A 23,868-nucleotide genomic window follows, 5' to 3' on the forward strand; every position below is an offset into this window, starting at 1 on the left:
TGCAGTGACATCTGCAGATGATGTGCTCTGTTGATTTTAATCGCGTTGCATTTGATTCTGATCCCACTGACCTGGGTGTAAATGCAGAATAATTTCATTGACTTCACTGGATTTTCCATCAACATCTCAGTGCAAATGATCTCAGAATTCATTTCATTGCATCTACTGCTCAGCTATAGGACCTGCACAAGTCACCAAAGAAAGAAAGGTGCAGTGACTTTTTGCACCTCTTCACAACAGCTTGCTATTCAGATAGTGCTCATCTCTGACCAGTTGCTAAATTTGCTGTGTATCAGTCTCTGCTCAGAAGGAATGCTCAAGGTTGTTGTGCCAAGTGCTCATGGTGGTTGGCTTTTGATTGTCTTACGGTCAGTCTGAGCTGCTTTAAGGTTCCAACAGCTTGTCACTAGATTTTCTTTGTTCGCAAAATTTTGTGCTGACTTTAGTCAGTATAAAACTGATAATATTCTAATTGGTGGGCGGACTCATTGGACATACTCTAGAGTACCTTTTGTAAATGGCTGTAAATAAAATAAGCTACTGAAACATAAGATCAAATCCTGCAGTTGATTTTTCCATCTCTGATATTGTCTCTGGGAGTTCTGTCCCCACAGCAGGGATGGAGACATTAGACTCATGAGGAACAGACATGTAGCTTGTTCTACAAGCTATGTTCCACAGATGTCTGTGTTCACTATGAAGGCTTTTTCTTGACATTGGAAGCTTACCCTTCAGGCTTGTAAGCTCAACCCTCCCCAGCAGACCATTCAGTGTGGTAGGATTTTTTTTTTTGTTTTTCCACATGATGAGACCATTTAATTTGGTGCTGAAGTTGATGTTTTTTTTTCATCCCAACGAAAAATAATGGGAATCCCATGCGACTGTTACTTGTGCTACTCCAAATCTCCCATTTCAGTGTTTTAAAGCCTCAAATAGAAGCTAACTTTTGATGAAAGTCAGAGATATTTATGCTAATAACTATTAACTGTTACTTGTAACAAGTAATTAAGTAGTAACTGCAGTAGTTTGTGTTACTTCTTTTAGTACATTGGTCCTCTATAACTTTTACATATCTTCAATATAATTAAGGTATAATACAGTACTGTTAACTAAAACCAAAAGGAAAGGAGGAGTATGGATGAAAGTTTGCACAGGCTGTGCTGTACCAAAAATATACCTGCTTACTGCAGCACATTAATATAGTTTAATGAAACTCTGTCCTTGGTTTTTCAATTTCATGGAGAAATAATTGTCAATAAACATTTCCAAAGCCCTAAAGGAAAGGAATTTTTAGGCTAGATGGAAAAAAAATATTTGAAGTATTTCATAGTCAGTGCTACATCATGATTCTAGGTAATTAAATTAAGGAAGCGAGTTTCAGATTGCAGTCTGATATGGGGAGACATCTCTGCCTTGTATGGCATTTGTTCAGGAAGGGATGTGTCTTTTGTCATTTTTGTTCCCAGGTGTTCAGCTGCAGGACAGTCCTTGAGCTGTTCCCCTCAAGGAATTAAGGAGGTCTTCACAGAATTGTAGGGGTTGGAAGGGACCTCCAGAGATCATTGTGTCCAACACTGCATAGTATGCAGCTAAATGAATGAAGGTCTTCCCTACCATCTGCCTTATTTTCTTTGTGTAGCTGGTCCCTAGTGTCATTGGGGTAAGGAGTGATAATGTATCCCAGCACTTCTGGTCTATTTACCAACAAAAATGCATGCAATCTTTAAAGTAATGTTGTAATGCTTTATGGAAAAGAGCCTGCTCTGTGACTCTCAAAGTAATTCTCCATTAGCTCTTACAAAATTCCTGCCCTTCTTAAGAGGAATTCACCCCTTGGCTTGGTAGGCATTTACTTGTAATTTCTAGGAAACCCAAGTCCTCCTTTCCACATAATTTCCCCATTTCTTTTTAGGAGTATTTCCTGTCTGCTTTCTAGTAATTGTCCCAGTGCTTCACAGTAATTTTCTCCCATGAGTTTCAGCAAATTTCAGTGTCTTTTCTAGAAATTCCTACTTCTATTTCCAGGAATATCTGTGTGCTATCCAATAATTCTTCTTTTCCCCTTCCCAGGAACATTCCTCCTGGGTTTTTAGGTATTTTCTTGTATTTTCTGAAAAATCTCCCATCTGGACATTAATTCTCCAGGGACTTTGCAGGCTTTTAGCTCTGCCCTTTGTATTTGGTATTTAATTTTATGCATTTTAGAAAAATCTCCTTGTGCTTTCTAGACATTTCCTCTGCCTTCTAGGAGTTTTCTTTGCACTTTCCAGATATTTTCTCTTTTAGGAATGCCTCCTCTGCTTTCTAAAATGCTTTCTGTGTGTTTTGTAGGAGTTTTCCACGCCTCTGGGAGAACTACCCCTCTACATTTAGGCTGGATGTGGCTCTGGGCAGCCTGGTCTGGTGGTTGGTGACCCTGCCCACAGCAAGGGGGTTGAAACTACATGATCGTTATGGTCCTTTTCAACCCAGGCCTTTCTATGATTCCAGGGTTTTATCATACAATTCCCTGAAATTAACTTTTTGCATTGGGAAATAAATTCATTTACACTGATGGCAAACGCATATTCCTTATGAATAGTTATGTTCTAATTTATTAGCTAATAGGATCAACTGGTTTTGTTTGGATATGAAGGTCTTTTATACTAAGCATTTAATTTTTTTGTAAGAGGCAAGGTTTGCTTCTGGCCTTTTTAAGGAGTGGTGCACTGACAGATGTTGGGAAACTTACAAAGTGTGAAAACGCTTTTAGTGCTTTGTTGTTGTAAGCTGTGTGTAGGCAGACACAGTCATCTTGCTTTTGCATGCACACTTTGCCAGATGCATTGAAGCCCTGGCCCTGCCAGCATGTTCTTGGTACCACTCTTTTACATGTAAAGTTGCAGGAGGAGACCACAGTATTAATTTGAAGCTCTTAAAGTGCTCATCTTCCCATACAAAATATTTCTCATGTATTAATGTTTTACAGTATGAAGCGTACTATAAGTGGCATTGTCTCAATTTAGCTCATGAGGAAAATTATAGCAGGAGGGTGGTGTAACTTCTCAGATCCCAAAGGCGGTATTATGCCTGAGAGAATAATAAATTTCTGATTCAGTTTAGAAGCAGGTATTGCAAAACTAGAAATGAGCAATCAGTAAGGCTTAAAACCTAGCCTTCTGCTAGTTATTTATTTTTATTCAAGTTTGAGTATTGCAGATGCTAAAAATCATAGCATTGTAATAAAAGCAGATTCAGGATGTTAGATGAAGGGCCAAGTAACTCCTGCCTTTCAGCACCAGAAAATTGGGAATTCCTGGTGTGTGACCATTCTTTATTCCCGACAATGTGCCCATTAGTGTCTCTGCCTTGACCAGTAACAACTACATATATCAATGTGAGCTCACATTCCTTTTGTATCCCTTACCATTTGAACTTTGCTCAAAAGCGCTTAAAAATACTTCAGGACTGGAAAGGAAAAATAACTTCACGTTGCTTTTTGATCACACAGTTAATTCACAGTGGAAAAAGAAAGCAAGTGTGATAGGGAAATGCTTCGAGGTGCCTGAAGCTGTCGTGTTAAGCTGCAATTCTGTGTAACGTTTCTTCCTTTGCTGTTTCCCTCTTTGTATCATATGTATATGGTACTGTCCCTGTTTATTAAAAAGAAGGGGAGGATTTGTCTGCTTGATCTGTACAGCTTCTAATTGTATAAAATGCACATTTGTCATACTCATGTAGCTAAATATTTAGGGCAGAGAATTTTCTGGAAAAATGACCTCCTTTTTTCTTGATACAGTTATATACACTTACATCCTTCCATTTATTTATTGGTCAACAGAAGCAAAACAAACAAATCGCTATTTTAACTTTTTTATGTAGAAAATCTTCAAAAGAACAAAAATATTTTTTACGTGCCATTAAGCTTATCTCTTACTTATATTACTTATCAGATCTTTTTTTCTACTGAATTTCAGAGAATTAAAGATTGTAAAAGCTGTATCAAATGACATGTAAAAATATACTAGGTGTTTAGAAAAAGAGTGCTAATATCGTCAGGCTGGAATAGAAGGACTCACTTTCTAGATGGACATCTTTTACTTGATGGCATTCCTAGAATTAAAAGCAGTGAACAGTTCTCTAATTAATCCCAGATTTTTTCGGTCCTCCATTATGGAGGAATTGAGCTGTGGCCTTCTTGCCTGAAAATGTTTAGATAAGTTTGCCTTCTTGAGTGCTTTTTAGCTTCCATTGAGGACTCATGCAGTAAAGTAGACTCTACTTTAAAGTAGATTTTGAGGAATCATATGGAAATTTGAAGCTCTCCAGTGGAATTACAAGAGTACCCAGAAATACTTGCTCTTGTTATCAGCATAGTGGCAGCATTGCTGAAGTGTATCTTCACATGGTGCTAGTTAAAAGAAAAATTGCTGTTTTATTTTAAACAGATTCAACGGCTTCTCAGGTTTAATGAAGTATTTTGATATCCACTAAAAATATATTGTATACCATTTGTTTTGAAGGAAAAAAAGATCTAATACAGTTCTGTGCTGTAGATAGACAAGTCGAAGTATAATTTTTGTCTGTGAATTTGTTTTTGCAGGACTGACATCCAAACTGGTATGCCATGGCATCCATATCCTTGTCAGTGTGGTTAGAACACAAGGTGTTGGTGTTCTTCCGGCCCACTCCTCTCTTGGGTTTATTCCAGTTCTTCAAGTAGTGGACATGTTCTTCCTAGTCTCCATGCTTTTATTTAAGCCTGTATAAGCCTGAACAGATGGCTGAAAACAGTGAGGGGAAGACTACAAAATGTACCTTGCGCTTGGACACAATTAAACCCATCAGTTTTGCATTCTTTTTTTGCCCCCGTTGCAACAAAGATCCCATGTGTTGTGGAGGTGTCTTAGCAGAGGCATCCAGCCAAGTCACCAGAGATGCCACAGACCCTGTGGACAACTTCAGCGGGATTCAGCATGCACAGGGGTGGTAAGTCTGGGACTGGACCTTTTTCAGTCTGTATTTTTGAGGTTTGTATTCAGCAGTAGGTATTTCTTCATATTCTACAGCTATTAGCAGTTGTTTCATTGAAGTAAAGCAAAAGCTGTATTTCCCCAGTGAATCCTTTAAGTGTTATATAACAGTAAAATCTCTTGTACAGAGAATGTTCATACTCTTGCATGCAGTGACAACTTGCCATCACTTTCAGTGGTTATAGAAAGTTCTGGTTTCCAAGAAATCCTGGAGGTGTGGAAAAAATCAGAAGCTTTTCACCATTTTTGAGATTTTTGGGCACTGGAAGATATGTCAAACCAATTACCTTAAAATATCGAACATTCAAAAACTTTGCTTTTAGGGAGATGGAGCACTGCTGTTTTATCTCAAAGGGATACTGCAAATAGGGTGAGTTATAAAACTGGAAAGATAAGAATGAGGACTCGTGGATTGACATAAGGACCATTCAACAGGTAAAACTAAATACATAAATAGTCTTTGTTTTGAAGTATTAGCATTATTGTACATTTTTAAAAGGGCATGCTTGAGAGCTGTAGTACTCTAAACATCGGCAATATTTGGAGCAGGTCAATTGTCTTTTGCTTTGAGTTCATAAAATGCTAACTGCATCAGGCTTCTGAGTCATCACTGCAGATGGAGAAATGCCATTTTATGTATTTTCATTATATTAAAATAAACTCTAAACTGAGAAATAACAAAACCATTACATCGCCTTTTTATGAACATTAGCAGATGTATCTTGTAATAGAGCTGTGTGAGCATGGAGAAATCTTAGTACTAACAGGCATTTTAAAGAAATTCAGATGAAGTGCCTCACTTAGAACGTTACTTCAGCAGCAGCACACCAATGGTAATTAAATTCCTCTGTCTCACCTGTATGTTCATTGATCTCCATGTGTTCATATATCTGACAATAGTTACTCATTGCTGTTCTTATCTATTTATTTCATACTATAAAGATAGTCTGGTAAAGAAAATGTAGCATGCTCTACATTTATGCTATTTTAGAGCTGTACTTTTCTTACAACTCCATTAACTGCTTCCATATTCTTCGGTTTCTATTTCTTCACCAGCTGTGGATAATGACGTGTATTATTATTTCTTGACTTGTGATGGCTTTGCAGGGTAGCATTAATTTCGATTACTAGTTAAAAACACAATCTGTTACAGAAGTGGAGTTCTCATAGTTATTGCGTTTAGGAGTCAGTTATCATCTGCCCTTCCAACCACCACGTGGAAGTGTTACAGTTCTGTATAGCACACTGCAGAGTTAAACCATCCAGCTAAAATTTTAGAATTGGCAGGTAGGATGGATAGGCTCAAAAACACTTGTGGATTTCTTGATATAGAAATTATTTATCTCCAGCACAGCATTCTACTTGTAAGAATCCTTATGTTGCCTTTTATTTTTCCCTCGTAGACATATTTAACATTCTGTAACGAGGATCTGTTGGGAGCTTTGTTTATTCTCTGTAGTCATTTGAAAAGGAAGAAACGCTATTTTTGAATATGAGCATGAACTGAAGTCATGAAAATATGTGTAAATTTGATAATTATACAACCAGTTTTTCTGTTATGTGGTGTTAGGTAATTGATTTAAGAACTGGGACAATATGAACTTTTTCTTTCTCTCTCTCTCTCTCTCTCTCTCCTTTTTTATTTTTTTTTTTTTTTTTTTTTTTTTTTTTGTCCATATCCTTTTTACAGGATGTTGGTTAGGCTTTCCAGATGAAAATCATAGAATCATCAAGGTTGAAAAAAGCTCCAAATCCAGTCCCAACATCCACCTGCCACCAATATTTCTCCACTACAGCACGTTCCTCAGTACAATATCTAAACCTCTAAATTATCTTTTCGTAGTTCTGGGATTTTGATGTTGTTCTGCTTATGGCATGACAATTATTTGACAGATACTGACTTGTACTTTTTTCTCCTCACTGTTAGCTTATAGAGGCAACTGTAATATGGCTCCATTCCATTTCACTTTCATCTCAAATGCACAGTGCTTAAAGAGATGAGGATGCAGAATGCAATAATCTTACTCCTCTATAAGCTGAACTCCGGAAAGTTTGTCTCATAGACACTGATAACATGAAAATGAACAAATCCACCAAGAGCGTCATGTAACTCTAAGTCACGTGGTTTTCCTTGTTGACGTGACAGTCTAGGTTTTCATTTAGGTTCTTAAAAAGCTGCAATCTGATTTTACAGCAGCTTGGCTTTATATTTACCTTCCACCTGTCCTTTCTTGACCACCGCAATACAGTGTTGTCCACCATAAGCCTGCTGTTGTTTGGGCTTTCTGACCCACTTTATTGTCAGAAGGTGAAGTGATCAGCCAGGATTTACCTTGTTTCTTTAGAGGATGCTTGGTTTAAACTTGAATGTCAGGGAGAAAACTGTTATATTAAAATAAACGCCTTTTAAGGTGCGTTCCAACCTGGGTTGTTCTGTGATATATCACTGGTAGGTAAGCAGAACAGTCGCGTAGATCCATTATTTTCTCATGAGCATTACCACATCCTCTATGCAGGTAATCCTTACTGTGTATTTTCATTCTATATGTAGTTATTTTCTAGGTGAGTTTTTTCACCTATTTAAGCATTAAATGCCTTGCGTTTCATGACATGAAGCTTTTTATCCCTTTCCTATTTCTATTATGCTATAATATATTTCACTTCACTATCTGATATTTCACTCGGTTCTGAATTCTCTGAAGTTCTTTTCCTCAATGGTATCTACCAGCAATGCATTTCACAGCTTGCTTGTAACGGGCTAAGTGAAAGAGAAATCCTCTTTGGAGGAACATAATTAGTCCTTTTGACATTTTGATTGATGAAATACTAGCAACATTAAATACGTCTTTAAGCGAGGGGGTTGCTTGGGATGAAATTATTTTCCAGTTGCTAATCACAACAGAAACATAGAGCTCTCAACACTGGAAGGGACTTTGACTCTTTGATTTATTTCTCTGTCCAAAGAAAGCAACAGCTATACTTAAGACATTTCTGATGAATATTTGTGTAAAGCATACTTTGAGACCTCCAGTAATGGATACTCCCTAATCTTCCCAGGCAGTCAATTCTGATGCTTCATTATCCTCCAAGAAATTTTTCCTCCTGTCTGCCCTGAACCTTCAGTTTGACAGTCAGCTTAAACTTACACCTACAGGCCATGATCTAATCACTTTTTTCATTATAAGTTTTCAGTTAACTCACCTCTAGCCACGTAATTGCCAGAGCTGACCTAGAGGAGGTGGTGGGAACCTATGTGTGAGGCTGCAGGAAGGGTGGAACTGCACTTTGTATTTTCAGGCTATTATTTCTCAGTCTGTCTATCGTTGATATGAAGAAGAGGTAGCTACGTTCTTTGTCTCAGCAATCTGATACCACACTTCTCCCTTCCTCTCCTGCTCTTTAAACTGAGTGACTTGAATTTTCTCAGTCCTGTCTTGCATTTCTGATCTTCGAGATTTAGCATGCTCCGTTTGGTATCTCTTATATTAAAAAAAGGGTACGCAGTATCTGGTTGAAGCCCAGGTTCTGGGCTGAGTGGAAGGATGGTTTTGTGAATGATATAGACCTTTCCTATAAAATGCCTGTAAAACACAGGTGATAACTCTCTTTTTTCCATTTATTTAAGGACCCTGCAGTCCACATAAATGAACAAGGGGTAAGTGCAGGGAATTGGGCTGGCAGCCTGTTTTTCACCCAGTGTGTTCAAATAAGCTTCTAACTCAGAAAAGATGGAGAAGTGTTGGCCTTGACCTCCTCAATAAGGACAGATGTACACAAAGAGAATTCCTACCAGAGTGGCTGCATTACACTTATCCTGCTTCACAGGTTATACTAAAACAGTTAACTCCTTTCAGCTTGTGATTCACAACAGTCCTTGAACTGAGGTCTAACCAACTCTTCTACATGTATTTGCATTCTGAGCCTGTCCTTCAATATGCCTACAGTCATTCGTGGCTTGATGTTTTCAGATTAATAAGCTTGTTCTCTCTGGGATCTTCCAGGTCATCAATTATAATGGGACCACATTTAGGACAGACACCTACAAAGTATCCCTTGATGCAGCCTTCTGCTTTGATAATGAACAATTAATAGCTGCTTTCTGAGGAACGTTTTTGCTAGCATGTGTGTGCATTGTTGCTGTGGTATTTTCTTGTAGACAATATTATGAAAAAAATCATGTGAAACGCTATCCAAAGCCTTACAAAAACAGATTTGTGATCCTTTGAGTTCCTCCTCCAACCCTGAAGCCTGTCAACCTATGCTACAAGGACTTTTGCTGCTGACAAGCACATAATAGCTGTTACTCCTTTCTTTTAGATGCTTATTGTTCCCAGTATATTCCTGGGAATTAATGCTGATAGTATGCATGTGTAATTTGATGATGCCAGCTTTTTCACCCTGTTGTGAGTAGATACCATGGTTACCTTTTTCAGTTTTCAAGTGCTTTACCTGCCTTCTGTAAAGTTCTTGATCCACTAATGGCTCTAAAAAGTCTTGTCCATGCTTACAGTACTCTAGAATGAATGTTCCTGGTTATAGCAGATTTTAAAATTTCAAACCCAAGTACTTACTAACCTTTTGCTTCTCTGTAAAAAGCTGAGGTCTTGCTCCTTTGTCATGGATATTGATAGCGCTATCCCCTGCTCGCAGTTAACATTTTGGTCAAGATTGATGTAAGAAGACATTACATACACTCAGCTTCTGAGCATCATCTATCAGGAGCGTTCTTTGCTGAGTGCAGTACCAGCCCCTTTATTCATTGTCTTCCTATTACTCATGCTCGTAGAGTTTATTCCATTTTCAGTTACATCCTTTACTAGTTGCTCCTCATTTCTTTCCTTTCTGATTTTGCCCCGCTCTCCATTTGTTTCCCTGTTTGTTCTTACTTGCACTTCTTGGATTTGTTGTGTATGTGAGGATATAAACTTATATCATGGAATCATAAGGGTTGGAAAGAACCTCTGGAGATGGTCAAGTCCAATACAAGAGTAAGTTTTGCTGTGCTATTAATAACATGTCCTGTTACTTGTTTAGGTTGTTCTAAAAAGAGTCAATTAAGAACAAGATATCTGGGTTTGTGGCTTTTGGCCACTTTGGCAGTACCTCACTTAAGATCTTTTTTTAACGAGCCATGGTATTATCAAATCATTCCATTAACCATTTCTAAATATTTGACACAATAAACACATATCTAAAGCTCAGTACCTACCTAAATCAGTAAAAACTGAAATGTTAATCAACTGATATTTTTGGTTTGGTGCAACAGCGCTGAATAAAATTGTCTCTGCCAATCTGCTCTTCCGTTGCATTAAATTTTTAAATTTTCTCTTCCTTCCTAGGGCTAAATACGTCATCTCCATTGATTCTGGAAGTGAAGATGGTAGTTTTTTGCTTTCAACTTATGACCACATCTGCCATGATGTAAAGAGAAAGTATGGCCCAAACCATATCTATTTGACACCATTGAAACAATGTAAGTTGATAAATGAATTAACTATAATTATTGAATTTTTAATCTAGGATATAAATAAATCTATTTTTATGGTTTAATTTTTAGAGTATTTCAGCATTGATTTTGTTCTTTATGTGACATATTCGTGCAAACAGAGATTCTTGTGTCTTGCAAAATCCGTGTGCCCTTCTGTACTTCTATTTCAGGGAGAAGAAAGAAGTTTGTGGGTTGTCTTGTAATGCTGTAAGTCAGTGTTTTGTGAATGCTACTTCAATATCTTCTTGTGGGGAAAAACAATGCGAAGTTGATTCATACAGCTAAAGTCACAATGTCACTGCCCCCCTTAAGAGCTAAAAGATAAAAGTGAGGACACATCAGCATGAATTGTTAAGGTCTGTACATTATTCATTTAAACATCTGCTGTTGGTTCCTCTTTACATATGGGAATAAATTATACCACATCAGCACATTCTCCATGCTTTTTGTTTAAGCATTTAATTATTTTTTTTTTTGTATTATTAATATTATTTTTTCTGCTTGGGTGGCAGCCCCCAAAGTTATCACTGCCCACAACTACAGTCAACAGCATGATGTTTAGAGCATAGGTGTCTTCACATACATGCTGTAAGAGTACTTGTTAGAGTAATTCAAAATGTACAGAGCCGTTTATGATACAATACTTACAATTTTGCTTTGAAATTAAAAGGTAAATCTTTGTGCCAAACCTTAGAAAAAGATCAAATGTTCATAATCCCTTGTATGCAAGCAAACTGCTATGTGAAAGAAAGTAAAACCGATAGTTCAGTGTTACAGATTGAGCGTCAGCATCTTATTTATGAGCTGCTCTATAATCCTGAAATAACACCATATTGCAGAATATTAGAGCATGGTGCTGTGAAGACAAACTGAGGGCCTAGGCCTATCTTTTTCATACGTTGGCAGGAGCTACGTATGAGAAATAAGTTATTGATTTACAGATTATTGGTCAAATCCTCAAGTGGATTGCACAAACCATGCAATCAGGGTAAGGGCTTTTCTCCATGTCCGCCTGAGGTAACTCTGTAATGGGATGTTCAAGGGCTCCTTGTGTGGGTTATCTGTGTCCTCTGAATGTTTATCAGTCTGGTGTTAAGAGAGGAAGAAATGAATCTTTACATATGTAAAGCACATGCATATGTTGAAGTATTGAAGTCTTTCATATACTCTTTGCTGAGTTTTCTTTGACTTTTCCCCACTCTTGGCAGTGGTTGCTTAGTTTCTTTTCGACGCAATTAGCTCAATTTTCTTCTTATGTCGGCGTGATGAAGTGCTCACAGCTTTATTGCCTTTGTTTTTTATTTCTCAAATCTGCGGGCACTTTTTATGCTGATAGAGAATGAGGTTTATTGTTGTACTTCTCAATATTAATGTTTACATCACAGCGGTAGGATTTGCACACCATAACATAATCTATTATAAATTGGGCAGTAGAAATTGGATGTTTTGGGTGGCTAATAAGAGCCCCTAGCAATGCCTGCAATCAGCACAACTCACGTCTGGGAACTTGTAACATTCAGAGCAGGGGGCTGTGCTGATTGTGGATTGAGCTCAGAACTTTGGCCCTTCTTCCTTAATTAGCAATATAAATATTATTTAAAATTAGCATTTTGTAATCACGGCCGTGTCAGAACAGAGTAACATTAATTCACCCCTTGTTGTGTTGTCTAAACAAGAATGAAAATACCGTGTATGAATTAATGGAATAGTTCACACTCCTTTTTATGGCTTAATTTGGAAATTGTAATACAAAAGCCATAAGATCGTCTTCTGATTTTAATTCTGTTTTTGCAAATGACTTTTCTGTATGGTGCTTGTGCTGCTGGTGCTCCTCTAACTGGTTGAAAGATGCCGTTGCAGCTATTATTGCCACCGTCACAACTTTGACCCTTCTGGGCTGCAGCTAATGCCTCCCTGGCAATTTGCTAGCTGCTGCCAGAGCTCCCTTTGCAGTGCAGATGGCATGCTCCATCCTACCACCAAGGGTATTATTACCACGACAGCCTCAGTTTCTACCTATATGGGGAGCTTAAGCCCCGAGGTGACTCATGAACTCTGCTTTCATGAATGTTAATGCGCAGGGTTGCCTCTGCATAATGGGGCAATGCCAGCATGATGGATTTTTATATGTAATTTAAATTGAGGTGTACTTTATACTTTCCATTTCATTTCTGTTTTAACATATACTAATAGAAACATATACAACAGTAACCAACAAAAAGAAAATCCATTAAAGTACAAAAGTGTATTAGCACACTGATGGAGTGGATGAGCGAGAGTCCTGCTGCCTGTCATACTTGGGGACTGTGGGCCACATGCTGCTCTCTAATGGGAAAGGGGCAGGGGCTGCTTTTCCTGTGCAGAATGTGCTATTGGATTTGCCATGTATTCTTCTGAGCGTGCTCAGAGATTCTGGCCCCTGCAATGGTTCTTTGTGCACTAAAGAATCTGGAATGCTTAATAAATTACTTCCTATGCTGCAGCAGTAAGAAACCTATTGCGAAAGTGCAGTACTTTTTGTTTCTTTCTAAAGGTGTGGAAAACTTCTTTGCTGTTTTTTGAGATTCCATGTGATGTGTTTCTCCTTCTGAACTTGATTTCTTTAATCAAAGATCTCTGTCACTGCTTTAGTTTGGGGAGAATTTATCCTGTCTGTGAGTAACAGAATGATGGGCACTGTCACCAGCTGATTCTTATGGTACTGTGTCCCAAAATGAAAATGTTTCTCCAGTATTCTGTTCCTTAAATTGAATTCCAAGTGGTTTTAAGTCCCAAGGGAAAAGACTGGAAAGGAGAATGGGAAGATAAAAGTAGACAGCAATTATTAGAAGGTATTGTAATATTAGAAGTATTGAGGAAAATGCTATGATATTGATGTTATGATTTAACTTAAAATTAAAAATTAAACCTTATAACAGTAACTCAGGGATATTTTTCTTTGATATAAAGTGACAGGTGTCCTTCAGCACTATGTGACAGCTACATTTTCAGCCGCTATTTCTGTGTTTTGAGAGTAGAACTAAAAACCTAATTTCATGCAAATAATTTGCCCAACTTAGCTTTTGTTTTGTTTTAAATGGCAACAAATAGATGTATTGATTTCTTGAAAGTATTTGCAGTGTAATTTTTGCATATTGGTTGTGCATGAATGTGATATAAAATCTTTCAGAAATTTAATCTATCAGTTTTAATTGAAAATACAGGCCACATGATACAGTTCTCCATTTGTGGTGTGATTGGCAGAGCATAAATCAATATTTTCTTTCATAGAACCGTAGAACCACAAGGTCTGAAAAGACCTCCAAGACCATCCACTCCAACTGTCCACCTACCACCAATGTTTCCCACTAAACCAAGTCCTTCAGTACAACATCCAAACGTTTCTTGAATTTCTTTTTAAAGTATATTTGCTAATAAACATTCATAGTTGGTATTTCTGGTCAATGTTTCAGTTGGTAAACAGTAACAGGAACCAAATAATGAAGTAACTTTGAACACTATTTGCACTACTAAAAGATTTTTACATACCTGCATGCTTTTGTCTGCGTCACACTTGCTTTGATTTACTTCTGCTTAGTCCTGAAAAGCCTCTCCCTGCCTTCTCCCTCTCTAACCAGCTCTGATATTAGACTGTGAACTGAGCACATTTCTTAGGTTGTAAGATTTTGGAACTGAGCGTATCACTTTCTGAACAGCAGTAAATTTGACTTTAGGGATGCTAGCAACAAACTGCACGGCCAAAATGAATTATTATATAAAATAAGAATAAAGCAGAATAAAGGAATAAAGTAAGGATATAAGAGTAGAGAATTTATTTACCGATTCATATACTGAGTCAGTGACCTTTGTTCATTCCGAAATCCGATTTATTCTGAGAGAAGACTTGTAGCTGTTTTTTTCCAGTACTTGTGGTGGTTATAAACTCAGTTGATACTCACCAGTCTAAAAGCAGGGGGATGCGAATTAACAATGGTTCTTATTACTGAAATGCAGTGGTTGCTGGAGCAGAATTACTGAATTGTCGATGGGGGGGAAAATATTTCTACAGAACAGCAAATGCGACGGTAAATATACAGTACATGAAGCTAACAAATTTCTGTTGTGGAAATACTGCATAAGGTGGCAACAGGCTAGCTTTCAGTTAGCCATGTGGTTTGGGGTCGTAGAGTAGCAGCATAGTGTGTTTTCAGTTTAATTTTCTTCTAGCTTGTATGTTTGGTTGCTGAGTATTGTTAAATGTTTGGCTGCCACTTGAAAAATTGCTATAATATCAATTATCTTTTCCTTATGTGGAAACCTGGTGAACAAGAGCAAATCACCTTTTAACCTCATAACCTTTTCCCTTTAAATCTCTCTGAAAGAGGTATTTTTTCAGAACGTGAATTACTTTTCTTGAGGTCTTCTAAAGTTTTTCCAGTCCTGTGAACTTTTTTATTTTACAGTGATCGCATAATAGGTAGTTTTTGCCTCATGAGGAAAAAATAGTAGGTATTCATTCACTCACCCTAATTTTCTTATAGGCTGTGAGATGGGCCAGCTTTTGTAGCAAGCTTAGAAGAGAAGCTTTCTGACCTAATAAAACAAGGAGATGTACTTTGAAAATCTTACCTGGGAAACATTCAAACTGGCAAGTATACAATCGCCTGGTCTAGTATTAAATAGGGAGGTTGGCCCTGCTGGTAGGAGGGGGGTTGGAGAACCATGATCCTTGAGGTCTCTTCCAACCTGGGTCATTTTGTGATTCTGTGATGCTCATAAAAAACAAACATGGACAGAATTGCCATGAATTCCACAAATCAGTAGTTTTAATCTTTTTTTTTTTTTTTTTTTTTTTTTTTTTTTTTTTTTTTTTGCTTTTAAGTAGTATGTATTTTCTGAAAAGTGAAACTGATGTTAAAAATAAATTGACATAAGTGATATTATGAAGTAGCACTGCAAGTAAAATATTCTCTTCTGAATTAAAGCACTTCAGAGTTTTGAAGAGATACCATTACTTCGTAGAATGACAGAATGGTTTGAGTTGGAAGGGATATGAAACCCATCTGGTCCGAACTGTCTGCCACAGGCAGAGCTGCCTCCCACCAGACTGAGCTGCCCAGGGCCCCATCCACTGTGGCCTTGAGCACCTCCAGGGATGGGGCAATGTATCTTCTCTGGGCAGCTGTGCCAGTACCTTACCGCCCTCTGAGTGAAGAATTTCCTCCTTACATCTAACCTAAATCTCCTCTCTTTCAGTTTAAAACCATTCCCCCTTGTCCTATAACCATCTGCCTATGTTAAAAGTCACTGTCCACCTTTTTTTTGTTAAGTCCCCTTCTTCTTGTGCTACACCTCTTAAGCATCTGGCATATAGGGATGCTGTATTGCCTGTTTTCAGTAGGAGGAAAAAGAGAAAGGAAGCAAACAGTAAGAAACAGAACACTTGTTGGGGACATATCAAAATCTCCCAAATCCATCAGCATTTTTTAGATTGTAACTGATGTGCTTTGGATAAGCTCAATAGCTAGAAAATTATTTGACACTGTTCCATAGCCAAACCAATATTTATTGGAATCATAGAATCATTTAGGTTGGAATTCTAGTAGATTTGAACTTGCAGTGCTTTTATTCAGTAAAGCAGTAGGCAGCAGACCAATTGTCTCAACTATAAAATTTGTAAATGCAACCCCATGTTGGTTGCTATGGTGGCACACGGTCCTGGTGTGGCTCTGTTTTTGACCAACATGTCTGTTTTTTTGAATATTGGTGGACCTGTAAATACATTCCCACCTCCATTCAGTGCAGGTTTTCAATTCATTTATTGTTTTTTTTTTTGTTTTGTTTTCTTCAATTGCAATAATTATTTGTTTAGTGTAAGGAGCTAGGAACGTCAGAATGGCTGCACAAGGTAATGCAAAAGGTCTTTCTAGCCTGCCATGACCATTGGAGGCAGTGGTCAGTGATGTGTAGATTTCTTTAATGGGTGCTGCTTAAGATATCTTGCTATGGCCTGGTTTTCAGAGCTACTGAGCATCTGTGGCTTCCAACTTACTTCAGTGGGAGTTACTGATTGTTATCACCACTGAAAATCAGGACAGCGTTTCTACTTCGTGCTCGTGCCTTCATAGCCTTTGTGATTTTACAATAGCCAGATGGGGAACCTGGAAGTGCATTATCATGTAGAGAATTCTGCGTGTAAAAAAAATTAACCCCTTGGTGCTGAGTGGCACGTGAGCTTCTGCGCAGGAGTAAATGCACTTGGCACCACAGTCTCCCACCAGCAAATCCCTACCCTCTGTACCAAAAATTTATGAAGTCACAAGTCACTCCATATGATTAAAACTGGCATCTTAAATATAGGTGCAGTGATTTTATATTCTAGAACAATATTTCAACACTAAAAATTTTCATTTAAAAATTGCCATGTACTTACAGCTATACAAATGACCTTGAGTTCAATTCAAGTAAGTTGTTACCTCTGGAGGTTTACATGTTGTCAGATTAAGACCATATATAGTTTTGGCCGGGGGCTATGCAAAGGGTTGATGATTAATTATTTACCAGTAATACTAATTAATGCAGTTCTGTTACTAGTTTTGATTATTTTGAGCTTTGTACCAATTAAAACTTTTCCAGATATATTTTCATTTATTAAAGTCTACCAACAAGTAAAAGCAAAAAAAGGCATCAGAGTAGCAGAGCTCTATTAAGTTTTCAAGAAAGGCAAATAAATATCAAATTACCTCTAGGCAGTGTTTCTGCAGAGCCTGCAGCTGCACGTTACTTATATACTAAGCATAATGATCTTGAAATGCAGAACAAATTTTGTTTTTCAATAAATATTATTGTGGATGCATGTATTTCAGTTTGAAACTCCAATTTCCAAATGCTTTGTTGAGCTAGATTTTTAAAATACTCTCTATTCCTTTTTTTTTTTTTTCCTACTTAATACTGTCTATCATTAGGATCATGGTATACTTTAGCTGTGAGAATACTCTACCTCCTTTTCTGCACTTCCCACAAGAACTTAGTATTAGGGCTGATTTAACAAAAGATAGTGCCTCTGTTCATGTTGTGATGTTTTTGCCTCTTTCCCTCTACTGATTTTTGCTTTTCTTGGAAGAGGTTTTCAGCATGTTGGAGTTTGGCTCTTGGTTAGAATTCTGTGTTCTTGATTTTGGGTGGAATTTGAAGGTACAGGAGTCACTTGAATGCAGGGTAATAAGCAACAAGCATCTGTGTGTGTCTCTGTTTTGGAAAATATTTAAATGCACTTCCAAAGTTGTGTCAGGACCTGAGAAATGCAATCCAATGAAGGACTGAAGTGCCTGAACATGCGTAATGGTTCTGAAAAAAATCATCTGAGAGACCACAGTTCAGCAAGGAGGCCTCTCCCCTTTCCATTTCTCATCTCCCAGCTGTGTGGGGTTCATAGAATCATAGAATCACCAAGTTGGAAAGGACCTATAAGATCATCTAGTCCAACTGTCCTCCCATTACCATTGCTACCACAAGCTACTAAACCATACCTTGTAGCTCCTCATCCAGACGCCTCTTTAACACTATCAGGGTTGGATATTTCTCTGTGCCTGCATCTGTCCCCGAGCAGTGCTGGGCTGCTTGGAGCTGAGCTGCGGCAATCAGGATGAGGAGAGTCACAGAGCACTCAGATTCTTCTGTCTTCAGACAGAACTAATGAGTTTCCTGACAGAAGGCAGTGCAAAGCATGGCTTTCTTTCAGAGACTGGCAGAGGTGTGACTCCTATGTGGCAGCCCAGTGGCGAGACAGCTCAGGGAAGGTGCAGGGGCCCCAGGCTCAACCTGCTGTATAAATTTGCCTGGAGGCAAAGGCTGGAGCAGGGTGAGATCACAGTATTTCTTTCTCTTCTCTTGACTGGAGGGATGGCATGCAGGTTGGGTGACATATGAGAGGATGACTTTAATGTGGTGATTTCTGTGCTTCAGTAGAGGAGGTGTTTGAAAAGAACAAGGGCTAAAATATTCAGAACACAGGTGGATTTAATCTTACATGCACGCCTTAACTCTGCACAAAATAGGGAATTTGAGACAGCTTCAATATTTTTGCTACCAGCAAAATAACAGGTTCTGTTATCATCTCTCAATTACATAAATAGCAGTTGCCTGATGCGCTCTGATATTTTTCTAGTACACAAGTTCCCTTTTGTTTATCTGATCCGTAGTTACTTGCTGGTTTGTGGCTGTCCTTCTCAGTTTATTCCATCTCAGTTACTTGATGCTTAGATTTTCCATTTCTGACGATCAGAATCTTGTTTTACAATTGTCAGTTGTGCTCAGGATTTCTTTGAAGTAAAGCAGAACTATTGTCTCTAGCTTCTTGTCCTGTGTAGAAACATTAGGAAACAGGCAAGATAGCGACATTGTTTTTCCTTGTCTGTAGTTACTTTGACTTTTGTTTTGACTCTTAGACCTCTCTGCATGCATCAAGGTGTTTCTTTGCCTCTGTCAACTTACCCCTGATAGCAGAGCTTTTCTAGAGTTTTTAGATACCTTCTCTTTCCATTTGCTGTGTATTGTGCCTCATTTGGAGGCTCTTCTGTTGGTCTCTCTGATGTTTTAATTCTCTCAGTGGTATGCTGATGGGATTCTGAACATTTGATAAGGAATCAAGAATTTGCCAATTCTGTTGCCTGCTCTCAGCTTACTGGTGCTATCTAAAAGATTTTTCCCAATGCTGTAAGTGAATGTTTTTCCCTAATGTATCACCTAAAATACTTCAGACCAACGCTCCAAACAGTTCTACAGAATGATCACTTCAGCCTGTCCTTCTCCTTAGTGCTTTCTAATTGGTAGATGTGCTACTGAGACTGACAGAATGAAGGTCAATGGGCTGAAACTTGGTGTATTTCTGGGTATGTTCGATGTGCTTGTTCTTGGAAAGAAAATACTTTATTTTCCATAAATAGTTGTATATCTATCTCTACTATGGTTTGCTTCTTAAAAACTGAGCAGAAAAAAAGCTGAAATGGAAACAAAAGAAGCAGAAACAATATGGTCTGTCAGTTGGTGAGCGGACTGCTGGCACCAGGTGCCTGTGAATTACAACCAACAGGTGTTCAAATGAGGCAGCATAGATAATTAACTTAAATAGGCCCATTTTCTTAAAAAACTCCCTCTTTTATGCAGCATGCAATTATCTTGTGCACTGTAGGGCCTAGATCGTTTAAAAAGGCCTAAACTCAGCCTCTGATTTTTGTGGGTGCAATTCACTGCGCACAACACACTTAGCTATGTAATTAGTTTTGCAAAAGAGGCCTTCAGCTATGCCCAGTGTAATTATAATTGCAGATGTAAATTTGCATCTGCCAAAGATGAGGAGCTTTTTAAAACTGAAAACTTCCTGTCTACTGGTTGTGAGCTTTTCTTCCTTCATCGTTTGGTATGTGTATATTCATAGCCAATTTTTCCAAGCAAAGGAAATATTTTATAAATACCAATTGATGGAGAGTAAGAATAGAAATAAATATTAGAATGTAAGATGAACTTTCCACTGCACAACTGTTGTGTAAGTACTGTGAAACCGTTTTGACTCAGGTATCAGTTCTGTACCATGTCATGTCTCCTGTTCTCTCCAAGTGTGTATGTGTGCATGGACGTAGAGATGTGGCAGATAAAAGGGTCATAAGATGGCAATATTCAATGTAAACAGCCATCCTGGGATGCTAACTACAGGAAAAAAAGAAGTGATTGATTGTTCATAAAGAAGAAACATCTAATCCCCCAATTAATATTGAAGTCCAGTTTAACATTTAGGATAGCCATTTTATTTCTTCCCACGATTGCCTACGATACTGAGTCTTCTTTCATAGTTCCTTTCTTTATCTTTCAGTTGCAGTAAGGAAAAAACATAATGCAAATACTAGGGATTCTGTGTTAGCTGTGACCTCTGAGGCTCTCAGATTTATCAGTCACAAGGTAGCTTGCTGTGCTGCAGTCTAAAGGCATGATTGTTACATTGGGTGGATTCTGCTTTCAAAGAGTCTGCTTGGTGAAGAATGAGCTTTTGATATGGAGTATTAATGCATATTTATTACAGCTGAATATTCTTGTGTGAATTGAAAGTGAGGGGTCTATATACAAGAAAGGATTTAAATACACTTGATATGCCGAAATCAAAGTTCTAGAAATTCTGTTTCATGTCACCCTAACTGGAGATACCGAAACAACCATCCTTTCTTTCAGGCTTCATGGGCATCAAGATTTTGCCTGCTGAAAGTGCCCAGAAATGTCAAGTCTTGTAGGTTTGCCTTCTTTGGTCTCAGTCTTTCTGAAGAGCTTGGTGAGGCAATGTTTTCAGAGTGTAATAGGGATAGAATTTATATTAAATATTGAAAACTACTTCTTGTTAGAGATGAGCTTTGAGAAGGCAGAGGTGATGATGCTAGTGCTACAGGTTGTTTTTTATGATAGCCTATAGCCTAGATGTGGAATATGAGTTGCATTGAAGGGCCCTTATTTCTAGAAGTACAGAATGTGGTCTCACAGTCACTATTGAATAAAATTTGTCATCTCTCCTCAGCTGCCTTCTCACCAAATTGAAGTCCCAGATTATTCAATCTGTTCTCAGATATTAGTGCTCTACCACTATTTTAGTTGCCATACTGAATCCTGTATGTTATCCTTGGGATGGGGAGACCAGAACTGCATACAGTGCTAAAGATGCAGAGACGTGAAAGTCTTATGTATTAGGAAAAGGTTATATATTGTCTGTTTCTCAGTACCAATCTCAACAACTACAAATGCATGATGTAAATTCCAGAGAGCATTTCTGTGATGCCTCCAAGATTTCTTTCCTGATTTTTGACCACAGATGCCAATTCTGAGTTGAGCATCATGTAGACCTTCAGATTGTTTTTCCCATATTGCATTAACTTAATTTATCTCCCTTTTTCTTTTTTGAAGTCTGTTTCCCTGTGTTTTGCAGGGGTGGAGAAATATGATTTCACCGAGGATTGAAAGTGTGCTTAGCACATTTCCAGGAGCTTAGAGGTGTAAGAATGTTACTGCTGATAGATGTACAGATGTTTTCACTCAGCTGAACTGTTCCTTTCCCCCAAATACAGCAATGCTCAGATTTAATTCACTGATGCAAATTCTCCAGGGCCTTTGTAAGCCTTCAAGGTGTATCAGCTTATTACTTCAGCCTCTTCAGTATTTTACAGATCAGCAAGAAAGAAGTAGCACACTTGCTTTTCCAAATGTAACGCTTGGTAAAAAGAATCTCACCCCACATCCAGCGTTGTGAGTATCTTCTCAAGAAGTGCCTTTGCTAACATTTTATTGGGAGATTGTTCAACTTAAGGGATAAAGCAATGTATAATTGCAGTCTGCTTCCTTTATATATGTCCTGATACAATACTGGTCTGCATTTAGGTAGGAAACATAATGCTGAGGGCCCGATATGCTTTGGATGGCCATGATTTAGTAGATACTCGGTCTCCTACGTGTGGATTTAAGAGCATGATTTTAAGCATTAAAAACTTGGGACAATTTCATCTGCTGGTACCGAATATTATTTCCTTTTTCAAGATCATTTACAGAACGATGTTTGAAAGCCAAGAAACGGTTGTCACTATACTGAAGCAAAAAAGCTTAACTCTTCAGTAGATGTAAACTTTTATAATGATAATTACATCATTATTAAAACTACTGATTCTTACCAATTAAAGAACAGTACATTGGAACATCCTGCTGTTTTATTAGCCTTGCCTTGTTTTCTGAAGAGAGGAATATTATACCAAAAATCAGACTTTGGACCCTGAAAATCATTGATCGGCTGGCTGAATTTTGACCTTGAAGGAGACTGAAGAAAGAGATATCAGAGGGCACCATTTTTATGAGAGCTGAAAGCATGATTTAGAGTTGTATTTGAGTATTGTGATGAGTTAATAACTGTGGAATTGACTCAGAAGCTTTGGTAGTGGAGGTTAGAATCAAGAAAATAGTCAAATATGGTTGTTAGAGCAAGGAAGTTCTGTCTCAGAACTGGATTTTAAATTTAAAGGCAAGCTTGTCTCTTTGTCTCATAGGAGAGATTAAAAATAATGCTATAATGCAGCTCTTGTGTTATCCTATGATATTTTGATGACATATTTTTACGATAATACAGTAGAGTTACACCAGAAAAATACTTGGTAGTTGTTGCATGCTTTTTTTCATATCCATGTCATTCCCATCTTTTGAGTATGTTTTTAAAGATGTAGCCTTTATTTATTAACTAGGCTCTGGGAGAGTTGAACAAGTCCTCGCCACATCCAACCCTGGGACTAGGGAGTAAAAGCATACTAAAGTCTGCTGTCTCACTCAGAACCAAAAAGAAACCGTAGGGCATCCATCAGCTCTGAATAACTTAAGAGTAAGCAACTCTTATATGTGCCAGATTGAGCAGACTGTATGAAGATGGACAAATATATCCTGAAGTGTTTGTCTATTTATCTATCTCCTAAACCCTTTAATCAGAGAGCTTTGGCTTTCCTTTAACACTGAGAAACCTAACAACATTGTGAACTGTTAACCTATAAGAGGACATCCACTGATAGTATTTTGGTTAGAGAAAAAAATTATAGAATTGCCTAAAAAGGTATATAATTTATTTGTTCTGTAGCAACAGGCACTATGCCAGGTAGGCAGTTTGCTTTCACAAATCCATTTTGCTGTATTTTACTTGCCTTTACTTTCTTTACTTTTGTCACAAACATTTAGAGGGAAAAATGAGGCTGGAATCTGTAATAGGGATTCCTGATAACTGTGTGCTTTGCACTGCAAGAATATTCTAGGAAATTGCTTATAAATTTGCTCGAGGCATTATAGCACAAGTGCTTCAGTCTATGGAATTTGTAACTGCTGTTTTAGGTTGCTGTCAATTGTTTATTTTAAAGCAGAACTTACTTTAAGCTTGACAAATAGGAAATGTATTTTTAAGTACAATGGAACTGCTGTGGTTCTCTCAGCTGAATTTCCAGTGTGTTGATTAAATTCTTTAAATAAAGCAGGTGTTAGAGTAACGGCCTTTACAAGTTTGTTAATCTCCATTTTCAAAGGGATGAGCTACCATTAAGTTTACGTTTACTATATGTATGTGTAAATTGAAATGTGATTTACAGTTCCACAGGCAAAGTCATTCTCTACGGACAGGTCTCACCAGTAGGCTGCCGTTGTGGTATTTTATGTTCTCCTCACCAGTTATAAACATTTCCTTAAACTCTTTGTTGAGGCTCATCAGAGTAATTCTGTTGCAAACATCAGTCTGAGGAGAGACAGCAGCTTAAAATCCCCTTGTTCTTTATGATAATCATGAAGCTCCTCCTAAAGTTGTCAGCAACCTTGATTTTATTTCAGTGTGAAGTAATT

General features: G+C 37.8%; 1 protein-coding gene across 1 annotated transcript in view; it reads left to right on the plus strand.

Annotated features, from left to right (window-relative positions):
• The first annotated feature begins 5,316 nt into the window (after nt 1–5,316).
• LMO1 (LIM domain only 1) overlaps nt 5,317–23,868 on the plus strand; it is a 332,446-nt gene continuing 313,894 nt past the window's right edge. The window contains exons 1-2 of the mRNA XM_048950045.1: nt 5,317–5,447; nt 10,352–10,485. The gene's annotated coding sequence lies outside the window, so the exon portion shown is untranslated. The remainder of the gene's footprint in view (nt 5,448–10,351; nt 10,486–23,868) is intronic.

This window comes from Lagopus muta, chromosome 6 (genome assembly GCF_023343835.1).
Source record: "Lagopus muta isolate bLagMut1 chromosome 6, bLagMut1 primary, whole genome shotgun sequence".
NCBI lineage: Eukaryota > Metazoa > Chordata > Aves > Galliformes > Phasianidae > Lagopus > Lagopus muta.